This window comes from Gordionus sp. m RMFG-2023, chromosome 1, assembly GCF_954871325.1.
Source record: "Gordionus sp. m RMFG-2023 chromosome 1, tfGorSpeb1-WG-v2, whole genome shotgun sequence".
Taxonomy (NCBI): Eukaryota; Metazoa; Nematomorpha; class Gordioida; order Chordodea; family Parachordodidae; genus Gordionus; species Gordionus sp. m RMFG-2023.
In genome coordinates this window covers 65,187,660-65,213,444 of record NC_088775.1, presented here as the reverse complement: position 1 = coordinate 65,213,444, position 25,785 = coordinate 65,187,660, and the positions used below count along the sequence as shown (strand labels likewise).

At 27.5% G+C, this 25,785-nt stretch overlaps 1 protein-coding gene across 6 annotated transcripts in view; it reads right to left on the bottom strand.

Annotated features, from left to right (window-relative positions):
- LOC135930845 (D-2-hydroxyglutarate dehydrogenase, mitochondrial-like) overlaps positions 1-25,785 on the bottom strand; it is a 49,892-nt gene that overhangs the window by 22,082 nt on the left and 2,025 nt on the right. The window contains exons 1-2 of one of the 6 annotated variants that reach the window (XM_065467634.1): positions 8,602-8,708; positions 2,693-3,200 (exon numbers count right to left, since the gene is read on the bottom strand). The exons of 3 other annotated variants lie outside the window; for them this stretch is intronic. The gene's annotated coding sequence lies outside the window, so the exon portion shown is untranslated. Of the gene's footprint in view, positions 1-2,692; positions 3,201-8,601; positions 8,709-25,785 lie in introns of those variants that run through there. 2 more of the 6 variants (XM_065467633.1, XM_065467636.1) reach the window with 2 other exon arrangements.

The window sequence follows — 25,785 nt, the reverse complement described above, 5'->3', positions numbered from 1 at the left end:
TTAAGGTAACTAGTTACAAGTAGCTAGTTACCTGTAACTAGTTACAAGTAGCTAGTTACCTGTAACTAGTTACATTATGGCTAAAAAATAACTGTAACTAGTTATATTTTTAAAATTGTAACTAGTAACTGTAACTAGTTAAAAATTTTGAAATGTAACTGCCAAAAGTAACTAGTTACTTTTAAAGATATATTCAAATAATTAATTTTATTTTTAATATGTTGTGATAAATTAATTTTAAATTAAATTTATTTTTTAAATTAAATTTATTTTTTAAATTAAATTTATTAATTTAAAATTTTGTGAAAATGTCTGATTATTCCCAACAATAATACAAATATATGTATGGCAGATGTGCAGGGATTAAAATATTGTCAACCTCTAAAGGATACTATATTAGCTAGTATTGAAAAAAGGTAACTAAAATCAAATAATTATTTATAAATTAATAATATCATGTTATAGGTTTAATAATCTTTATGATAATGACAACATCATTGCTGCAATTCTTCATCCTTTATTTAAAACTGACTGGCCTTGGATTAAGCAAGAAAGTAATAAAGCAAAAAAGGAGGAAATTTTAAATTTAATAAATACCTTAATAAATAAAGTGAATCCCAGACGAATGAATCATGCTCAAAACCAACATCACTTGATGTAGTTGAATTTTTTGACCTAAAGCGCCAAAATATTCTGGATAATGAACTTATAGAAAACTTTATCAAATCTAATAACAACACTTTATCTTTATATAACGATTTTCCAAAGTTAAAATTACTCTTTATTAAATATAATGTTGTTCTAACATCAAGTGCTCCCGTAGAGCGCTTATTCAGTCTAGGTAAGCTCATCTTTGGAGATAAACGAGCACGTCTCCTAGATAATAACTTTGAAATTAATTTGTTGTTAAAAGCAAATAAACATTTATTAGATTCTAATTTTTATGAAAAATAAATGTTTTTTTTTTCAATGCAAATATATATTTTTATATTCGATGTAAATATTCAATTTTGCGATATTTTTTTATATAAATAAAAAGTATATTATTTTAAATAACTGATTATACTTTGTTTATCCTAATTTTTTTTATATTAAATAAATGCATTTAATAAATAAATAATGCGCATCTGAAGGATGTATAAAGTAAGTAACTAGTTACTTTTAAAAATAACTGTAACTAATAACTAGTTACTTTTGTAAAAATGTAACTAGTAACTAGTTATGTTTTTGCCAATGTAACTAGTAACTGTAACTAGTTATGTTTTTGCCAATGTAACTAGTAACTGTAACTAGTTATGTTTCAAAAGTAACTTTTAACATCACTACTAATCACCTATCTTTAAATTCCAACAGTCCATCCGATTTCGTTTCAAATTTTGATTTATATCATAAAATTTATCGAATCAAATATTATATAATTCGTTTTATGGTTACAAATTAATGACTGCGCAATATTTTATTCAAAGTGTAGATTTTTTTAAAAAAAATCAGTTTTTTTAAAAAAAATCAGTTTTTTTGTGTTTTTATAACCCAATAAAATAATGATATAATACGTACATTATTATGATAAAAATTAACCCTAATCTATATCTGCTAAACTTTACCTCTAATCTATTTCCCAAGGTACAAGTGGGTCTCAGAAAAAAAATTATGCCAAACTGGCTCCTGAACTTAGTAAACAATAATATTAATGTTAAAATTGGACAAGTAAATTATTTTAAAAAACATTTCTATAACGATTTTATAAAATTTTTATTAGTATAAAAAAACTGCGCATCTTGATTAAAAAACTGTAAAAATAATTTTCAAAAACTATGCATTTCAACTAGAGCCCTGCATATATTCAGCATTTTATTGCAAATTTTGCATTTTTACAATTATCTTAAATATGAGCAGATAACCCGTTAAGAATTACGGGGAATCATACTTCATTTGATGATTGTATATATTTATATGATGATGTAAATAAAAAATTCGCATATCTTTATGAGGTGCGAATCGGAAATTAAAATTTATTTTTATGAAAGTGGATCTGAATTTTTTCTTATTTTTATAAAATATATTATTGAAAGTATATTAACATCTTCAATATGAACAAATAATTGAAACAAACATATACAAAATAATTGAAACAAACATATACAAATGTGAATTAATCAATAATCGCGAAATTATATAACAAAGCCATTATCGCGAAACCCATATCACGAAGACAATATAGCGAAACATATTAAAAAATAACTAGCCTCGATACCAAAAAAAACTGTCAAAGATTATACGAAATTCCAAAAAATCAGAAAACAGGAAAGAAATATAACTGACAAACTAGAGAACTAAATAAAAAAAACTAATCAATGCTCTAAATATAGATTTAATTAAACACATTAAAATTACACAAATAATTTCTTTATTAATAATTTCAAACAAAAACAAATATCTTCAAAATTTCATAGGAAAAAAATTAATTAAAACTGCTTTTCGTAATTTTCATATTAAAAAATTAATGAATAATAAAAAAAAATATTATTACATTTAATTTTTATATCCAATCAACCTTATTTGAATCGGTTGATTGGCATTTCGCGTAAAAAAATAAATGTATTCGTATATTCAAATACGACATGCCACCCCTTTATGGGCTCATGGCATATCGTCGGATATAAAACAAAAATAATCTATAAAAAAAACTTACAATATTATTTCGAGAATATTTTTACACATAACTTTCTTAAACAGACATGGGGCTGACCCAAAAATCCTCAGTGCCCGCCGTCTGTGGAACACCAGTAGTTAGCGTAGTGGTCACCGCTCTCTGCAATATATCCTCCACACTCGGACCTCGGGATCCATTCAGGGTCTGACCTCGAGCGTCAAAATGGCGAATATTGAGAGAATGTCTATCCGAGGGAATTGGGTCTATTGGCTGTCCCACCTCTAAATCGTGATGCGAGCGTTTTCGTCCTTCGTTGATTCCCACTCGCGGGTTTTCGGATAGCACTTCTAAGGGTACGCGAGCCCCCCGGGATGGCCGAGAACACTGAAGCCGCAGGTGTCCCACCTCCTGGCAATTGTAACACCTTCGGCGTCGCATTTCAGGGATCGTTCGCTGATTCTCGTTGGAGGATCCCGTTTCTAAGGTCATTCCATTGTTTTTTTTTATTAACGTCACCTGTAAGTAGAATTCGCCAAGATCAACAAGCCTAGATGTAGTTTCCATTTTGATTGATAATTAATTTTTTAATTTGAATTTTTACAAACTTCGAAGAAAAAAAAAATATAAAATTACGTTTACAATATAAATAATATAAATGTATTTATAAACAACATTAAAAAAAACTTTTATCAATTAAAGTTTGTAATTATAAAGTTTATAATTATAAAGTTTGTAATTATAACCTCAACCAGGCATCCACAAACCTGACTCCCTTTTCATTTTATTTTAATAACAACATTTGACATTCCCTTTTACGGGCTGACTGAGAATGAATAGACCATTATAAAAAAACAAAGAGATAGAAAAAAAAACATTTTTTTACAAAAAAAATATACCGCAACAAGAAAATCAATATTTCTCTTATAACACACAAAAACATATAAAAAAAATGTTTTTATCTTCCCTTTACAACAAACCTTCCATCGCATATCCAATCTTTATTCTACTTTTATTAATGACTAAACAACATTAAAATATTTAATTTTAAAAAAAAACACGTGCACGCTCTTATCTCACATTACCAAAAATATTTCTCCCCTTTCATTATCTTCTTGCGGCCTGCCAAAGATGAAAACCACCACAAATAAGTAATAAAAATATCAAATCGGTTTCTCTAACTCAATACATGATTCCCTTTTAATCATTAACAATATAATATACCACAACTTTCCATTTTAATTTTAAATTACATTTCAACTTTTATTTATGACTAACAACTGGTAACCTCAATGAATATCAACTTTTTCCTTTACAAATACATCTTAATACCATCATGTAATAATAAATAAACCAAAACCAAAAAGGTTACCAACAGTTCACGTACATTTTATTTCCCGTTTATGCCTTATCTTTGCATAAATATATATATTTACCAATTTAAGATGAGCCCCTCTTCTATTTGATCCCTTTAACTTCCCATTCCCACTTACGATACATTACCCAAATCTTCATTTATCACATAATTACATTTTATATCGGCTCGGAAACGAGTCTAATCCTTCGGGATGCACCTTCATTTTGTTTCTATATATATTTTCATATTTGTATTTGGCATCTAAGCTACCTAATGCCTATTCCCGGAGTCGTATATGATCGTTGTGGCGCATAACTGTGCCGCCCATTTCCAACTGAATCAAATTCAACTTCGAACCTCTGTTTTCCCCAACAATGCCATTGGCCAATTTCCTGCCCCTCCCGTCAAACAGACGAGTCCATACTTTTTCTCCAACTCCAAACCTAATTTTTCGGTCCTCCAGAATTCCCGTGACTCTCAGCCCTTAGAAAATCTAGGGGAACTCTAGTCCTCCTGCCCAAAAACAATTCGGGTGTCATTCCCTCCTTATTCCTGGAATTAAAGTAATACAGTTGGGCCAAATACGCCCCATCCCTGTGATTGCCGGCCTTCCTTATCCAATTTTTTACCACTGCTACCATACTCTCAGCTTGACCATTTGAGCTGGGATGATAGGGCGGGGTCAAAATGTGTCGAATCCTAGACTCCTTACAAAACTGCTTGAAATTCTCTCTAACAAAGGCAGGTCCTCCATCAGATACAATTGTATCAGGCAATCCGAACCTGGCTATTAATGCCCTCAATTTCCGTACAACAATTTTCGTGGTATACCCATGTACCTCCTCGTACTCTATCCATTTCGAATACGAATCTACCATTAAAAAATACGACCTTTTATCTAAATCGAAAAAATCAACGTGTAAGCGTTCCCATAGTTTCCTCGACCTGGGCCATATCTGGCCCACCTCCTTTCGGGGCATCGCCGCGCACGAATTACACGGCACACATTTCCTTGTGATATTTTCAATATCCTTTCCCATAGGCCACCAAGCATACTCACGAGCCCACGATTTCATCTTCCCCTGACCCTGATGTCCGGCATGTAACAAATTTAAAATTTTACCCCGTAATTTGATCGGAATTACGGCTCGACTACCCCTCATTAGGCAATCATCCACCACAGACAATTCCTCTTCCACCTTCTTAAAAACTTTACAATCATCTTCCAAAGGCTTTTTCCCCATTACACATAATTTTACCCTAGTCATTTCTCTATCTCTCAATGTACTCAACTTAAGATCCTCCCAATTGGTAGGACTCCTTTTGAGCATATGCGAAAGCGAACAAACCAGGGCCTTCTCAATGTCCTCGACCCTATCCTCCTTCAACTCACACCTTCCCTCATCCAACCCTAATCGCGATAAAATATCCGGCAAACAATTTTCTTTGCCACGGCGATATCGAATTTCCACATTAAAACTGCCCACCAGCAACAACCACCGTTGCAACCGGGGGGACATCATCAACTCACGGTTATCTTTCCGAAATAAGTGAATTAACGGTTTGTGATCAGTAAAAATTAAAAATCTTTTACCAATCAAATACTCACGGTATTTTGTCAAACCGAAAATCACTGCCAGGGCCTCCTGTTCAATCACAGAATACCTGGTCTCCATCTCACGAAAAACACGTGAGAAAAATATAATAGGTCTTTCCAAGCCCTCCACTAAATGCAACAACGCCCCTCCAACCCCTTTACTCGAGGCATCAACCGCCAATATGATCTCCCAGTCGTTATTAAAACACACCAAAATTGGTTCCTTTCCAATCTTTTCCTTTAAAACTTCGAAAGCTAATTGCTGTTCACTTTTCCACTCAAAATGAGTTCCCTTCTTCAGTAATTCATATAACGGCGCTGCCAACTTGGCGAAATCCTCCACAAAACGATGATAATAATTTACCATTCCCAGGAACGACTGTACCTCCGCCTTATTATTCGGCTGCTTCATATTTGTTATATTTTTCAAATTTTTATCAAGGGGTTTCACCTCAATACCATTTATTCGATGCCCTAAATACTCTATCTCCGTTACGCCCAGAACGCTTTTCTCCTTACTAGCTCTCAAGCCCTTGTCACAAATTCTCCTAAACACTTCTTCCAAACGTTGATTATGCTGCTCCGGCGTCACGCCGGTAATTAACACATCATCCATATAGTAAAAGACCCCTTCCATTCCCTGGAAAACGGACGCCATGGTACGTTGAAAAATGGGAGCCGATACGCTCAACCCGAACGGTAATCTACAAAAAGCAAATAACCCCTTTGGCGTCGTTATCGTCAATAATTTACGAATTTTTTCCTTCAATGGTAACTGTAAATATGCTGAAGAAAAATCAACCTTTGAAAAATATTTAGCCCCCTTTAACTGAGCCAAAATCTCTTCAATCCGAGGCAACGGATATTTTACCTCCACTACCCATAGATTTACCGTGACCCTGAAATCCGCACAAAGTCTCAATTTACCATTTGCTTTTCTAACTGGCACTAACGGGGTTGCCCATTCGCTATATCCCACAGGAATAATAATGCCATCCTTCACCCATCTATCTAATTCCTCATCGATCTCCTTACTCCATTCGAAAGGAACTCGCCGACAAGCCAAAAAGATCGGTGAAAATCCCTCCCTAAGTTGAACATCAACTTGATAATCATTCAAACAACCTAATTTTTCATCAAAAATGATGCCATACTGCCTCACTAGAACAGGAATAGCTTGCTTAACTTTGCCCCAATCCTCTTTTCCCCCCAACCAAAATTTGCTTCTCATTTATCTCATCATTAAAATTCGACTTACTCGATTTCTCCATCATCTCCTCCGAAATTTCACAAATTTTATTACCGGTATTATCCAAATTTCCATTCTCTTCAACATCCGTTATTACATTATCACTAATATTAAAAATATTCCAATAATTATTAGGAGGACCAAGCTTGGTAATCCAATCCCAACCCATAACAGTCTCAACATTTTCCTTTACTACCCATAAATCAAGAAAAAACATAGTATCGTTAAGATTAACTCCCAATTTGGCCTTTCCCAACATAGCAACTTCCGACCCATCAAATTGCCTGACGCACATAGCCTCTTTTTCAAGTCTACCCCCAGGCCAATACTTATAAAAATTCTTCTGCGACATTAGAGAAATACTAGCTACGGTGTCAAATAACATATTATATTCTTATTGCCAATCTTCAAATTAACCTTCGGACACATACATGGTCCATCTAATCTTTCCGTCATAAAAATATCATATGTTTTAATCGGAGAATCAGCGTTTATTTTATCTAAAATAATAATTTCATTGGCATTCACATTGCCCCTTAAATTCAACTCGGAATTTAAATTCTTATTACTGACAATTACATTTCTTTTAACAAGATTTGTGGGACATCTTTCCCAAATAAAATTCCTAACATCCTTTCTAAGAGAATAACGGACAATATTTCTCGAATATTGTTCCCACTTAAATCGACTAACCCCCCTCTCAGGGAAATTACGAGAATGACTTCTTATTTTCATTCTACTATTCCCATTATCTCGATTAACAATATTAAATGTTTTATTATACAAATTTTTCCGACCTCTCGGAGCCCCGACTCCTACATGATTCACCTTGCAATTATATAGTCAACACGAATTTTGAGATACCTCCATGCAGTCCACAGCTACATGTCCCGGCACTTTAAATTTAAAACATAATCTGACCCCGTTTAAACTAACCATTTTTACATTAGCACTTCCTATTTCAGATTTCTTTAACGGAAATCCATCTTTAAACCTATGCTCTGGGACCACGCAGGTATCCCTTTTATGTCCTCTCCATCCGCAACGATAGCAAATGATAATTTCCTCAAATTTTTTATTTACCGACACCCCATTATTTTCCTTGTAACTATTTTTACCATTATTACTACTCTGTTCACATTTAAGGCCCTTCCCAGAATTTCTGCTCAACCTCATCAACGCATTGATGACTTCCTTCATTTCCTTCACTTCCTGGAGAATCTCGCCAAACCTCTCCAAATAATTCCCAGCCTTGATTTCATCTAAAACATCTTTTAGACTACTTTCAAAGTCTGCCTTTTTAACAAAATCAGCCAACACCGCAGTGTCCTTTTTAAAATTACCATACATTACTGCCAGTACCGCAGTACCCCTTTTCACCAAAAATTTCAATATAATAATCAATAAATACATCATTACCAATATTCCAATAGTAATCACCTGCTTACCTAAATCCAATTCATTAAAGTTCTTATACAAAACTTTATAACCCAAATCCTTATAGAGAACCTTATCCCCAAAACTATGCTCCCCACTATGCCTAAAAAAATAAACTATTTGCTCATAAATTTTTTAATTAAAATTATCGCCCAATTAAATTAAATTAAATAAAAATGTTTATATTAAAAGAATATACGGATATTATTACCAAAAAAAAATTCCCAATTAAATACGTACTTAGTGTTAGTACTACTGCGTTGCCAAAAATTTATCAGATAAAATATATATCAATAAAAATTTTGTTTTACCTTTAAAACCGAATCACTCCAAATCTTCCGATCTGCGTCACGAGCACCACTAAAAAAACCAAAACAAAAATCGAAACCACAAACAAACTGCTGTCAAAGATTATACGAAATTACAAAAAATCAGAAAACAGAAAAGAAATATAACTGACAAACTAGAGAACTAAATAAAAAAAACTAATCAATGCTCTAAATATAGAATTAATTAAACACACTAAAATTACACAAATAATTTCTTTATTAATAATTTCAAACAAAAACAAATATCTTCAAAATTTCATAGGAAAAAAATTAATTAAAACTGCTTTTCGTAATTTTCATATTAAAAAAATTAATGAATAATAAAAAAAAAATATTATTACATTTAATTTATATCCAATCAACCTTATTTGAATCGGTTGATTGGCATTTCGCGTAAAAAAATAAATGTATTCGTATATACAAATACGACACATATATCGCAAATATCGCGAAGTCAATATAGCGAAACATATATCGCAAATATCGCGAAGTCAAAATGCGATAATAGCGACTATTTATTTTTAAGATTATATAAATTGTTTAATATTTAAATAAAATTTTAAAAATCGATTTAATGATATAATCTTTAACTTATATAAATTTATATAATGAATATTGAGCTTATAGAATTGGTTAATAAAATTTATTATTGGAATATAATTTTTGATGCTACCTTCTCATATGGTTTCCTCATGACCTAAATCTGAGGACTTAGAGTGATGATTTAGCACTCAATTTTTTTATTATCTTTTATTTGATATTATTACCCATAAAGAACTCTTATGCTAATAATTTTTTATGTAAATTTCCCCAGCAAGAATTGTATAAATATGTAAACGTAAGTAAATAAACACTTTATTCGTTTTGTATAAAAATCTGGCCCAGCCCGATAAAATTTTATTAAAAGTTCGCCACGACCCGAATTTTTCGTACGAATTTTCTCGCATCTTTAATATCTCGATCTAATTTTCTCCAATGATAATTAAGGCATTTATAGATCTCCTCTATGACTATCTATTTTTACAACTATTTTATAAATCATTGTTTTGATATCTCTATTTTATTCAATTTTTTGTTAATGCAATTATTTACTGATTTAGTATTTTAATAAGACAGCCCTTAAAATAGATATTTAAATACTCAAATAGTAAATCAAAATGTTAGCTTGAAATTCTAAAAAAAAAATATTAATGCCCGAGTTGGCTTATTAAAATTATATGAAAACTCAGAGATTTGAGATACTCTGCCTAGATGTAAATTGTCAGATCTAGCCCGGTATTTTTTTTATCCAATTGCCTGGCCTGAAAATATTTTATGCATGAATTAACCGACCCAGCCCGATAACGACTTTCCTGGATTGACCCGGTATAATATTTTGCCCGGCCTGTTTTAATTTTAGGGCCAGCGAACTGACTTAGTCCATTTTTAATAGCAATATCTTCATTTTTTTAACCTGGAATATTTTCTTTTAATATTCTAATTTAAAATTTTTTTTCCCTTGTTGACTGATGTTTTTTAAACATAAACATATTATTAGCTGGTTATATATTTCGATTTATATTAATTCTATTTATTAGAGAAAAATGAATAAAAGGGCTCACATATTGAACAAAAGTGTTTAGTGGTGTGATTTTCCTAAAAAAGTTGTTATTTAAATTAAACTGTTATTAAAAAATGAAATAATCTAAAAAAATTGAAACAATTATTTATTCCCATAATTTTCCTAATCCTCTTTCTTCAGAAACAATTATTTATTCCCATAATTTTCCTAATCCTCTTTCTTCAGAAACAATTATATAACACGTCGTTCTCAGAATTTCGATAAAGAACGACAATTTTTTAGAGAAATAAGATATTTATAAAAAAAATGAAAATCCCTTTATATACACGAATAATATAAAAAATAAGTGAAAATATGAAAAAATTTACATAGCATAATCGTCAACAATTTTTAAAAATAATCTGAGAAATCAAATATTTTTAATCTTGATTAATTATGAATTATTTTAAGCATTACAAAAAGTTTTTGAAAATTTTTAATTGCATAAAGCGCATTTTTTAAATTTAGGAGCAAATCTTTAAATGTTATATATACATTTTTCTTCTTTACAAGCGTTATTCAAATAATGCTTTTAACAGATTAAAAATTTAAGCCCGATGGTGATGCTAGAATCTTTTTTAAAAAATATTAGACCCAAACCAGTCGAACTGAAACATTTTTTAAAAAAATAGGCCTGCGGGCCAGATACCGGCTGAGATTTTCAGATCTCTAAAGTTAATATCGTTTATCAAGATGTGTTAAATTCGGCTGCAACAAATTAATTAGGTTTTTATTTTTACATATGCATTTGTTTTCCAATATAACTTTATATATTATATAATAGATATAACCTTGAAAGATTATATTTATCCTAAACATTGCTCATAATGTTTATCATGATATTAAGAGAAATAATCCAAAAACATTATAACAATAAAAGTAAAAATAAAATAATGGTTAATTATTTTTATCCCATTTAGAGTATTCGGTGAAAAGAAAAACATATCTAACGCAAGAATGGTGTTATATTAAAATATAATATCTCAAAATATAGATTATAGATTTAAATAAATTGTTGGGAAAAGAAACAATGTGGGAAATATTATAAAAATATCCCTAATCTTATATAATTTTACTCATAGGCGTAACTAGAAATTTCTTAAGGAAGGGGGGGGGGGGGTTAATAAATTTCTGGGGGCTTCGCTCCCAGTAAATTATTTTTACAAGATAAGAGGTTAATTTTAATAAAAAATATTATTTTTATTTAAAATATAAGAAATTGGTTAAGAGATTATATCAAAAAATAAGCCTGGAACAAATAGCATTATTAAGCTAAATGTCCAATCTTTTTAAGTTTGTATACCAATATTTAAATTCAGTTATTACTTCCAATTCGTTCCCTACCATATCTTACAAATAAAACGTATATAAATAGTGAATCTCATTCGAGATGCTCACTGATGGATTAGAGGATAACAAAATTTGAAAGTTATTGAGCAATAGCTTATGGTTCAATAAGCGTTCTCTAATTTGAGTTAAAAATGTATCCATAAGAGGTATAAATTGTAATTATACTAAACTGAGTGTGGAAATATTAATCCCATGTACTTATCTCGATACAATTCTTGGCATGTTTATTATCATATTGTATGAATGCACCTTTTTTTTGAACCATGTTAAAAATCTTGCTAAATTCACAATCAGTATTTTTTTCATATTTGTAAAATAGCATCATATGCATCTTCTGCTAACATCAATGCTTGAACCACTTGGTTCACGCTTTTCAAGGCTCTGCATAATAATATTGTGTGACAGAAGAGAGTGTTAATCATAGGCGTAGCCAGGGTAGGGCAAGGGGAAATTTCTCCTCTTTCAGAAATAAGTTACTTTATATGAATATCATTATAAACTATTAAAAAATATCCTCCTTAGACCCCTCCCCACCCCCTGTCCCCCAAAATTGTATGCATATACCTTAAACAATAATTTGAAAGAAAGAATGTAACAATTTTTAAACTAAAACTGTTGACTATAATTTATAGTGTTTTGGAAAAAGATTTATATAGAAAAAAGTGAAACCAAAAATGTTTTTTAAGAAATCAAATTTATACCAAAGAGAAGTCTTGAAACAAAAGTGAAATTTTATTAAATAATATAATATATTAAATATAATTTTTTGTAAAGTGAATTACTTTAATTTATTCTTCTTAATAAAAGTAAAATTTATTTATAAAATTAAATTATAAATTAAATAAAAAAAATTAACGCAGTATATACAGTTGAATATTATGTGTCGTAGATTTACAGTATATCTTACTATATCTATAATCGCATTACAATCAAATAATTTTATCAAATAGTAAAATATATATTGATATGGACATGAGAAAATATCTTTTAAAGAATGTAAATGAAAAATGTTATTCTATATTTGTTAAATTAATAAACATATCTATTAATATTTAATTTTATACCAAGATCATACTAAGAAAATTGATAAATTTTAGTGGAAATAGGGTATTAGAAATATTAAGCAACAATCATGAAAATATATCAAAAGAGAAAAAAATTAGAATAAATTTGAAAAGGATTGATGAAGGTAAATTCTATATTTATAATGGATTTAATATTTATCTTTAGTGATGATGCTAGGAGATAATAATTCTATAAAAATAGGAGGTCTTGGTTAAAGTAGAAACTAAGGAATTGAATATTAACATAATTTTTATTAGTTGGTATTGATAAATCTCAAAAAGATGATGAAGCATTAGTGAATGTGCTAGAGAAAAATGATCCTATCATCCAGATAGTCCCAATAGGTAGTGTATTTTAATACCATTGTGTAATTTAAATATTTTTAAGTTAATGTTGGAAAGATCTGCAGTAAATTTTATTATAATCATTTATTGATCAATAATACTATATTATAGATGATAGAGTCAAAAATACAAAATTTACAATCTGGTTAAATTTGCTTATATTTTAAAAAATTATATATAATTTATTTAGAAACTTTACCCTTTGATATAAGCAATTATGTTCAATTAGATGTAAGCCCCAAAGACTTTAATATATTAGAGATATATATAGACCACCTAATAATTATCAATTTCCACGAGATCTTTCTAAAAGGAAATTAAGATTCCATTTAATTGTTTACAACTTGGCCTTGGTTGGCCTATTCACCTTCACAAAATGGGCCTATTGTAAATATTGTGGTTTATGACCAAAATATGCTGGTATGGGTGAGCAAAAATTTAAGCGACTGGTGAACCGTCCATATAGGCGTTGGAAAGATGCAGGAGAGAATTTTGAAAACCATAAAACCAATTTAAACCATAAAAATACACAGAATATTATATCTTCTCTGTGAGCAATTAATGCTAAGGATAGATATTCCATAATTCATATAATATAAACCATTTAAAATAATTATAAGAGAGACCCACGCTAACCTTTAGATACAACTTTTCAATCATTGCACACATCTATGATTTCGTTTTGAATAGTGGGGTTTAAATATGTGGCATTTTTTGGTGTATTCAATAAGTTAACCCTGAGCTCATCATGTCCAATTGCTTGGTTTAGGAGAATAGCTTTAAAATCATTTTCATTTGTATCATCCTTAAATATATAAACTGAATCTCATGCCCTCTTCCACATGTAATTATTACATCTATTATAGGAGATATATTTCGTCTATTTTTACTTGCTATTTTTTTTACCTTGATCTTTATAAAATTAATAAGTAATTATAAGGGTATAAAACATGAAACCCTAAAGGTTATTCCAATAAATTGGTACCTTTGTGGGACTCGCTTTTAAAATTTTTTAATGGTTTACATATTATATGAATTATAGATTCTCTATCTTTAGCATTAATTGCTCACAGAGAAGATATAATATTCTGTGTATTTTTATGGTATAAATTGGTTTTATGGTTTTCAAAATTCTCTCCTGCATCTTTCCAACGCCTATATAGGTGGTTCACCAGTCCTTTTGGTCCAAATAAAACATAACATTTACAATAGGCCCCATTTTGCGAAGGTGAGTAGGCCAACCAAGGCCAAGTTGTAAACCAATTAATTTCCTTTTAGAAAGATCTCGTGGAAATCGTAAATTATTAGGTGGTCTATATATATCTCTAATATATTAAAGTCTTTGGGGCCTACATCTAATTGAACATAATTGCTTATTCTAAATAAATTATATATAATTTTTTAAAATATAAGCAAATTTAACCAGATTGCAAATTTTGTATTTTTGACTGTATTATCTATAATATAGTATTATTGATCAATAAATGATTATAATAAAATTTACTGCAGATCTTTCCATCATAACTTAAAAAAATGTAAATTACACAATGATATTAAAATACACTACCTATTGGGACTATCTGGATGATAGGATCATTTTTCTCTAGAATAATCACTAATGCTTCATCATCTTTTTGAGATTTATCAATACCAAATTATGTTATTATTCAATTCCATAGTTTTACATGAATCAAGGCCTCTTATTTTTATAGAATTATTATCTCCAAGCATAATCACTTATTTTATAAAGTTGAATATTTAGAGTTCATGTAAAATTTAAATATTTATATTGTTAATAATCCGACGAGTATTATATTATGCATATAATTATACTATATAATATGATTTTATATAGAAATATGATTTTATATAGAAAGATATCACTTTTTATTTTTTTTAGTTTTCTTTTTCTTTTTAATTTTATAATATTTTTACTGTATAATTTATTATTGTATAATTAATAGTTATGAATAAAAGAAACTTTAAATTATATTATCGTTTTCAAAATTGATATATTAATTATTTAATCTTATTTCTTTATTTATTTAGAAGACAAAAACTAGCAATTTAACATTGGTGTTGAAGGTGGACGCGTTCCGGGGCAATTTAAAAAAATCAGTCTAATGCCAAACAATGATTATACATGGTGACAAGGAATGTTGTCACACTGCATTATAAGGCAAATATTCCAAAGATAAAAATTGAAAAAGTAAGAAATTATTTTACGGTAGCTCATTTTATAGGAATATATTTGTAAATATTGTTAAGATTAAGATAAAAAATTGTGTAGGGATATAATTATCTTAAATGAAAAACAAAGAATTATAAAGGTAGCATTTAAGTAGAAAAGATATAAAGAAGTTGTTATTATAGTTATTTAAAGGTGATAATTTTTGAAATTTATAGTTAAGATAGAAGTTACTGGTTAATTTAGAAAACAACGGATTCTAATTTGGACTATAAGATATTTTAGATTTTAGAAATTATTATAAGTTTAAATTTATTTGTAAAAATATAGTACAATTGAAAATATGCGAAGATTAAAAGTAAAGAATCGAATACAAATGGTTCTTAAAAGATACGATAATTTAAAGAATTCGGAGAATAAGATACATTTATTGTTAGATAATATGTTGATGTTGTAATAGAATTCTTATTAAAGATTTACGTATAACTTTTATTTTAAGGGCTGCGAGAGATAAAACAGCCTCAATGATCTGTATGTGAATAAGATACGCATAAATTGATAATATTTAGTAAAATATTAGGTTGTTGATAAACAAAATCTTAGTGCGGCTTACATCATTAGAAAATTCATGCCGCAATCGAAATAGAATCGGGTTTTTATTTTGGATCAGTAATAAGATTACCAATTATACAACATTATTCTAATAATAGTAAAAATAAAAACAGGCGTTAGAAACATATACATCAGTTGCTTTCGACAACGGGTGTGTGAAGTATTATAAAGATTAGATTTCATAGGTGGTTAAAAAAACGTAGGTGTGAAAACCATGCTGATTAGAGTTCAGTGGTTGTTCAACAAAGTGGCGAAAACTATAATGATTAGACTTCATTGATTTCTCAACAACGTATGTATGAAAAGAGATGTATACATTTCAGTAGTTTTTTTTAACAACCGATATGAGCTGAAGGAGAAAAAAACAAATAGATATTATGTTTTTCCTTAAAGACTTAAGTGTCCAAGAGTGCATAAAGTATGAGGAAATAAATGCACAATGATATTTTTTTTTAAAAAAAAAAGAAAAAGATATTTTGATATATATTTTAGAATAAGATTTTTAGATAAAGATTAATAAAATAATTTTAAAAATAAATTTAGTATTAGACATGGCTGAAAAGAAAATCATGATCAATAGCTAAAGGACGACCAAAGGCAAATGATACAATAAAGATATGCAACTAGGCTTCATAGAGGGTAAAGGGGTGTTAGAATTTGGCATAATTATATAATGTATTTAGTACGTATTATAAATTTAAGAAGCAAATAATTCAGGAGTTAGGAAAATTTAGACAATTTAATACATAGGGAGAATTCGACTAGATAAACTTATACATTAAAACGAATTTGACATATTTATATAATTTATTAGTATATTGGACTATGTATTTAAAATTTAAGAATGAATGTAGGAAAGGTGATAGAATATTTCAGAAGTTATGAAAGGTTAGAATATTTAAGGACGACGTGGACATTAAAATTAAAGACTAAGATCAAGATAGGATAGATAAACAACAGAATCCATATATCGGCAAAAACAAACGATCTCCGAAGACACAGAAGTCGGCCATCAGTATCGGTACAGAAATTATGGATAGTTTAAAGGGAATCGCTAATCGTTAACAATGATTATAAATCGGTGACAAAGATAAAGCGATAATATTTATGGCTAAAGAACGTTAGAAATAGGTGACTAGCAAGAGCAACTGGGCAAAACTTTCAGGCTGCAACCGTTAATAGTTACCAATAATCGTCCATCAGTTACCGAGATAAGGCGCTAATCGTTCATTACAAGAGAACGTTAGAAACAAGCAAAAGAATTGAACAATTAAGAGAATTTAAAGGATTGTAAAGAGAGAATAGTATCTAATTGCCTAGCAATCGGGAATAGTTGAAAAGCATGCGTTTATCAAGTTCGTCAATCGCTTACAGAGATAAAGAGCTAATTAGTAAACAGAATCTACGGTTATTTAAAGATTGTAAAGGCAATAAAGTGGTAATCCAATATGTGCAATCGAGTGAACTAAGAATACTAGAAGACTTAAAAGATTAAGAAGACTAGCTTTGGTGAAGATGCAAAATCAGTAAAACAGAAATCGAAAGAAAAGTTGACTATTTGCAGAAGGATTGGTCCAACTTAAGTGGAAGGGTGTTGTAATATTTAGAATTGTATTAGTTTTGTTTGCATTTATTTAATATAGTTTTGTTTATATAAATTTGAATATTCATGGAAAATAGTTTTTTTTATATAAATAAAATTTAAATATGTATATTGTTAGTAATCTGACGAGTATTATATATGCAAAAGTTTTCTTTTAATTTTTACTTTTAACTTTAATTTTATGTTTTTACTGTATAATTTATTATTGTATAATTAATTTTAATAGTTATGAATAAAGGAAACTTTAAATTATATTGTTGTTTCAAAATTGATATATTTATTATTTTATGTTATTTCTTTGTTTATTTGAATAAAGGAAACTTTAAATTATATTGTTGTTTCAAAATTGATATATTTATTATTTTATGTTATTTCTTTGTTTATTTAGAAAGTCAAAACCTCGCAATTTAACAATTTTCATGATTGTTACTTAATATTTCTAATACTCTATTTTCACTTGAAATTGAATCAATTTTCTTAGGATGATTTTGGTAGAAAATTAAATATTAATTGATATGTTTATTAATTTAACAAATATAGAATTACCATTTTCATATACATTCTTTAAAAGATATTTTCTCATGGATAAAATTATTTGATTGTTATACGATATTAGATAAAATTAGATATACTGTAAATCTACAAATCATAATATTCCACTGTTTGTAATTGTGCGTTAATTTTTTTTAAAATTTATAATTAAATTTTACTTTTATTAAGAAGAATAAATTAAAGTAATTCCCTTATATATTATATTATTTAATAAAATTTCACTTTTGTTTCAAGACTTATCTTTGGCTTATATTTCATTTTTTAAAAAAGATTTTTGGTTTTTTTTATATATAAAGCTTTTTTCCACAAAAATATGAATTATAGTCAAGAGTTTTAGTTTAAAAAATTATTAACTTTTACATTCTTTCTTTAAAATTATTGTTTAAAATATAAGCATACATTTTGGGGGGACAGGGGATAGGGAGGGGGCTAAGGAGGATATTTTTTAATAGTTTAAAATTTTATTCCCCACTTAATTAAATCATCCGGATTACTTCTATAAGATAATTAATTTATTTATTATTTTGAGCAAAAGCAATTCATCTGCATAACCCTATATTTTCAAATTATGAAGAAGCAATAATTAATTCCTATTTCAACAAATGTCAAGCACTGACCAAGAATATATGGAATGGTTAGTAGTTACGATATGTCCCTATCAAATGGTTATCACTAATACTCGCCATATTTTAAAATATTATGAACCTCTAAAAAGATATATTTTGAATGAAAATTATAAAAGCTGTCCAAATATTTTGAAAAAAATTTTCGAAAATCAATTGGTGGAAACATTATTAGACATTGTTTTACATTGCGGGCGATTGCAATCAGAAGAATCTTTGTTATTAAATAATAACATTATGCTATAGCTATTTACATCTAGCTAAAAATTGTAAATATATTTTACGGCTTTATTGCTAAATATATCATTAAAATTATTCAAATTTTGCCGTAATTAATGGATTTTTAAATGAAGCAGATATTTTTACAACAATTTTAGAGTGTTTGAAATTTATAATTTTTTTGTATATTTAAATGTATTTTATATATTTTATATTCATTTAAATGTAGATATATTTTATCTTATTGACACCGAAGTTAATTTATTATTTATAAATTATATATAAAAAAATCTGTTAGTTGGCGCTGTATGTATATTATTTTTTGATATTAAATTTTTTAAAACATTAAATTAAACATATTTTTAGGCGCTTTATAGAATATTTATATGCATATTATTTTACCAGCAATAACATTAGCAAAAGGTAACTAATTACATTATAGTTACCTTAATTTTTTCCAGAGCTGCACATACTCATAGTAGCTTAATTTTAACTGATACCAAAATAATATTAACCCTAATATTAAAAAAATTTAATTCTCACATTATAATAAAAATTAAAAATTATATCCACTTCTGCTCAATGATAAATTTCATAACCAATACGAATCCTACAAATAATCTGCATTAATTGTTAATTCATAATTATTAAAAATAAAAGATGTATTTCTAATATCAATGCATTTCAGGACAATATATTTATTATCCTTAAATTATATTATTTCTTTCTTATAAATAATTAAGTATATTTAAGTAGAAGAAACTGGGTTAGGTAAACCCCGGTGCTTGGCAAACCACAATCTAGTTTTAAAATTAAATAGACTAGAAGATTTAAATTTTATTCTAATATAGCTTTTATTAGTATGCATCTATAGGCAAAAAATCTTTTGAAATGATTAATTATTAAAAATTTTGTTTAAGAAATTAAATTTTGATTTAAAATTCAAAAGATTTTTATATGGCAGAATTATAATTTTTATTAAAATATATAATCATTTATATATAAATAAGTAGTTATAACATTCTTTTATCATTTGAGAAAGTTTTACGAGTATTTATTATGCCTAGATATTATTTCAATCATGGTTAGTAAATTTAAATCCAGCGGGGCTTGTTAAACCATATTCATTGAATCATTATTTTTATAATTATTACATACGGTGTGAAAATGAAAATCCAATAAAATTATAAATAGTCCTACATTTATATGTTTAAACTTCAATAAATATTTTATATGTTCAAACCAGGGATGTGAACCCTTCGACAAAAAAAGAGTCCAGGTTCGGGACAGGAATAAAATTTAAAAAAGGGTCTGGGTTTAGAAAACATAAAAAAAATGACTCAAAATAAACTTTTTTTTCATTTATTATTATAATCAATATGTATTCTTTTACAAATAAAATATTTAAAAATGAAATATTTTATATTTTAAATATTTTATTCAATCGCACAATCATAAAATTTTCTAAAATATATACTATATCCTTGAGATTTCCAAGTAAATAAGACAATATATAATTCAAAGAAGAAAATGCACGTTCTATGCTGACCTATAGTAGATAGTTATCTTTATAATACATAAATTATTGTGTCGCCGGTACAGCCATGACGATTTTACAAAAGATATATAATTCTATATTGAAGAATCTTCTTCCCAGAATTTTAAAATATTCATATCCTTATTTATTCTCTTTACCTGAGAACTTTTCTATTAAAGATGTAATAGGTAATTTTTGTTCCTCCTTTCTATTTGATGATAATTTAATGTTTTTTTCTCTATCTAAAAGTAAAATTTCAATTAATGTTGCTATCATTTCATTATTATCACTACAACAGCATCCAATATGTTGTAAATAATGGAATTTTGCGCATACCATAAATCCTTAAGATGGTCTTTAGCAATCTATTTTTGCTCAATACTCAATAAAACTTAATATCGAGAAATATATAGAAGCATATACAACAATATTTTTCTCAATTCATATTTTTTAATATTTCATATGAAAAGGACTAATAAATCTTTCTAAATCTAATCGGCATCTAATCCATATATGCCATATAAATCAGATAAACATAATTATTATGATTGTGATCTTAAAGTTTTTATTTTTATAGGAAATATACTAGTAAGGTCCTTTATTTGGTATCAATCATCTTCCGACAAAACGACTTCACATGCAATCAGTAATAGAAATCTTCAAACTTAAACGTTCTGGCTCATACAAATTGAGGACCAACGTGTTGTATAATCTAATATTGCCATTGACCTTTTTATCGATTTTAATATTCTTGCAATTGTGGGAGCTCTTAAATATTTTGCAACATCCCTTGCTTTATCAATGATAGTTTTAAAGCGAATATTTTTTAGGCAATCATTAATAGCCAATTGTAGAGTATGGGCTGCACATCTGATGCAATGTATATTTGTGGAGAAATCTTCTATTATCTCCTGTAAATTAATTTCATTTATGTCATAATTATCATCATCATCGTCTATATTATCCTTCTCTTCCAGTGAACATTTATTTAATAATTTAATTGATCTTACAAGATTAGCACCATTATCCATAGTTAATTGCATAAACATTTCTTATAAAAATATGAAATTTATTTAATGTGCTAAATTTCTCAATATTATAAATTCCTTTTATATACTGTATATTTATTCCTAGATCTCTCTAAACTTTTGGCGGAATCAATTTTTATTGAAATTAATTTATGGTTTGTTTCTTTTTACATTTTTTACGCGAAAAAAATGATTCCACGAAAAAAAGTTAATAAAATAAAATTTTATTATTTTTAAAATTTTTTTAATAAAATTTTATTATGACACCCAGAACCCTTCATTTTTAAAAAAAGTTCGGGTCCGGGTTCGGGTACAGCCAAAATACGATGGTTCTGGAGGGTTCAAGATCCTGGTCTGGGTTCACATCCCTGGTTCAAACTATTTATTAAATTAACCAAAATTAAGTTTAATTTTTATAAATAATTAGATTCAATTTAAAAGTTTTATGATATTTTGAACAATAAAACAATAGAAAGTTATTCTAAACATATCATTATTAATAAATAAAAATGCATTTCACTTTATTATTAGCCTAAAAAAACCAATGGTTTAAGAAGCCCTTTGAAGAAGTGGTTTGCCTAACCCCGCTATTAGGGCTTGTTGGGCAAAATTTCCACTTTTACAAAAAAATTTTAAAAATATGATTTTATTCTTAAAAATAATTATAGATATTGATTCATGTTGTTCTTTATAATACCTACACAAAAATTGGTTCAACTAGTCCCAGTCTCCCTTATATTGGCCTTCGACTAAATATTTATCAAACTGAGTTTTTTTGGAAGTATTAAGCTTACTTAATTTTATCAAAAATTGTAAAAACTAAATTGAAGTCCGAAATAGTAAGCAAATATTATAATATTCCTGCCAGATATATTGTTTCGTATCCTGTTCAGTCCATCGACTTTATGTCCAAATTGGAGGAAATAATCTTACTCTCGTAAAACGAGCGATTTTTAAGTTAACTTCATTGTTCATCGCTCAAAATTTATCTTATCATACGTAAGCTCAATTACAATCCAAATGTGAATAATTTCGAAATTTAACATTGAAAAAGTTCAATCATTAAAAATAATTCAGCTTTAAATAAATAGTCTATTTATTTTGAATATTTAATATATAAGTTATAAATATTTAGATAATTTGCCTTTAAATTATAAATTATATAAAATTAAATAAAATTTTCATTTTAGAAACTGATATTTTTAAACAATATATAAAAAATACGGTGAGTAGCTAGTGATCCAAGCCAGAGAGATATGGGTTAGGGTTAATATATATATATATTAGAAGTAATAGTCACTCACAAAAAAAACAAAATATGTATGTCTATCATTTCTACAAATCTTTTTTATCATATATCTAATAAGGGTTTGATCTTCCTTATATTCATAAACATTCATAATCGGATTAGTAAGTTTTAAACACGAATTAATAAAAAAAGATATGCGTTAAATTTTTTTACATGTCTTTTGGGGAGATAAATAAAATGCAAAAAATAATCAATTTTTTTAAAACATAATCTAGGATTATGGGGTGATGAGGCTTGCTTCGCCTTTGCGGAATAATTTTTCTGGAGTTATACCGCAAAATATGGGACAAATGGTACCCTTGACGTACATGGTAGCTAAGACACAAAATAGCGACCATAATCTTGCAAGACAAATATTGCCTTGATTGATTTATGCCTGGCTATTCCAAATTGAGCATTCGCGTTTTGTATTGCGATCCATGAGAAATTTTCAAAAACGAAGACAGTCTTGTTTAAATTAGCAGGACACTGGGGCGAACTGGCAATTATTTATGCGGTCGTGGGCAAATTTTTCTAGCGGCATCGATTTCATGAGGTTTTGCCCCTATACACCCCATTTGAATAATACTTATTGCACATATAAAATCATATATGCAATAGCGTCATTAAAGGATCCCCTAAAATATTTGAAAATTTCCTTGAAAATTTGAAATTTTTTAAAAATACCTTTAAAAAAATAATTTTGAAAAATAATCAGGTAATTTAAAAAAAAAATATTTTTAAGCCCTCTGATATTATAAAGGCTAGTGTAGCCACTCACATATTGCATATATAAAATAACAAAACCGACATATTGTAAATCTATAATTTTACTTGCTGAGCCTATAAATATGTTTCATAATAAACTATTAAGTGGTCAAATTCAAAGGAGAATAGTCAAAGTTCCATTAACATAAATAGAAAAGTGTCTATACAATTTTCAAATTTGCGTCAAATTTATTTTAAATTCTTATAAAATCATCATCTTCCTTAGTGGAACCATAAAGCCTCACCCTGGCCCAGACAGATGGAATGAGCCCTAATTCCTTGAAACAAAAGTATACCCCTTGGATTACATAGATCATTTTACCCGACCCTTTTCTATATAAAATTCAAAAACTAACAAATACAGTCACTTAAAAAATTTATTATAAACTTCAATAATGACTATTCAAAAGAGAGTTAATAGTATTAATTATTGCAAAGAATATCTATCGAAATATGGAATTACAACTGTATTTTCAATGGATCATTAAGTCCTGTTAACTCAATTTAAATATCTTCTTTTTTAAAATAATTTAAAAAATTTTTAATATTTAAAAAACAAATTATCAAATCTTAAACAAAAGATGTACATATTAAAAACAAATTAAGATGACACATCAATAGATACAAGTATATGAGACACAAGAAAACCATTTAATTCAAAGCAGATGTTCCTTCACATCTTGAACCTCGCAATACTTCAGTTATAAATAATTCTCGACCTATTGGATACACTTAACTCTATACGAAAACACAAATACTTGGACTTTACATGCATTGACATTCACTTAACCACAAACAATATATCCATAACAATTGTGGTTTCAACAACTTTTCATTCTGAAAAGAGGCGAAATTCTTAATCAAACTCATTCACCAATGGAGCCCAAAAAATTTCAAAGGCATTTTTGATCATACAAAAAATTAGCTTTGAAATCTTACGTTACGATTTTAAAATATTTAAAGAATTCCTGGTCATCACCAAAGAAAGATTAATACTATTACTTTTTAAATTTTCATTGTATGCGCTATTTTAAATTTTCCTTGTATGAGCTATATATTTTATAATCGTGATTTGTTTTCTTTTGAATAAACATATTTTGTTTTAAATTCTTTTTAATAAAAATTGATTTATTATCTTAAAAAATATATTTTTTAAAAGGTAATTTATAAGTTTATTTATATCGCAATTTATTTTGGTGAATGAGAATAGTAATGAATTGGTTAAAAAGATTAATTAGTATTTTTATACAAAATCAAAAATTAAATAATCTTGATTAAAGGGTGCAAAATGAATCTGTATTATTAATGGTAAGAAGAGATTAAGTTTATAGGTGTTTTTTTGTAATAAAATAATTTTTATGAATGGGAAATAATAAAACTATTATCCATTAGATAAATATAGTTAATATTCACCAAAATTAAATGCATTGATCTTATAAAATAATGACCCAAAATTTTATTTATAATTCAAAATATATATGAGAAATAATCCATTTTGGTGTTTAATGTTTAAGAAGATGGATTTAATATTTTAGACTATAATAAACACATTTTTTTTAAATGATAAAAATATTTCAATATTCAATAATTAGAGGTTAAAAAATTTCTGATTGAAGCTTTTGCAACATTTGGATACATTTTATTAGTGTTGTTAAAGTTACTTTTGAAACATAACTAGTTACAATTACTAGTTACATTGGTAAAAATATAACTAGATACAGTTACATTATAAGTTACTTTCTAGCTCTTATAAATTTTAAAATGGTCTATTAATTCTAAACATGGGTTTCAGGTTATGTATTATTAATAATTTTTTCACTCAAATATTTGTAAATATGATATTAATATATATAGTTGTTACAAATATTCATTTTAAACTTATTGCAAATATATTTTTTTTAATGTTAATTCAAATAGAGCAGTATAATATTGGAGTTTTTTTTGTCAAGAAAATTGTGATAATAAGAATAATAAGGGAAGGGTATTAGATAATTTATTTTTTTATATGCATTACCTTAGATCATAGAATTTACCTATTTTTTTAGAAGGCAAAAAAATCCTGAACAAGAGGACCATGACAAAAATACCCTAGATAATTCCCCAATTTTCAAAAAATTAAATTAGCCTATAGAATTATGGTTATTTGATTAATCTTTTGTTGAAGGAAATGATATTTGATATCTGCATTATAATATTTCGTTTTTCTTTCATAGTCTCTGTCTTTTCTTATTAGTAATTAATGAAGACTAATTTAGCATTTTATACAAAAATTATTTAATTCCAAAATAATCTAAATTTGTTTTTCCTTATATAAAGTTTTATGCTCTAATTTAGTAAAATTTAAAAAAAAATACATTTATAACTTATGAAATTCCAGAGTATAAATATT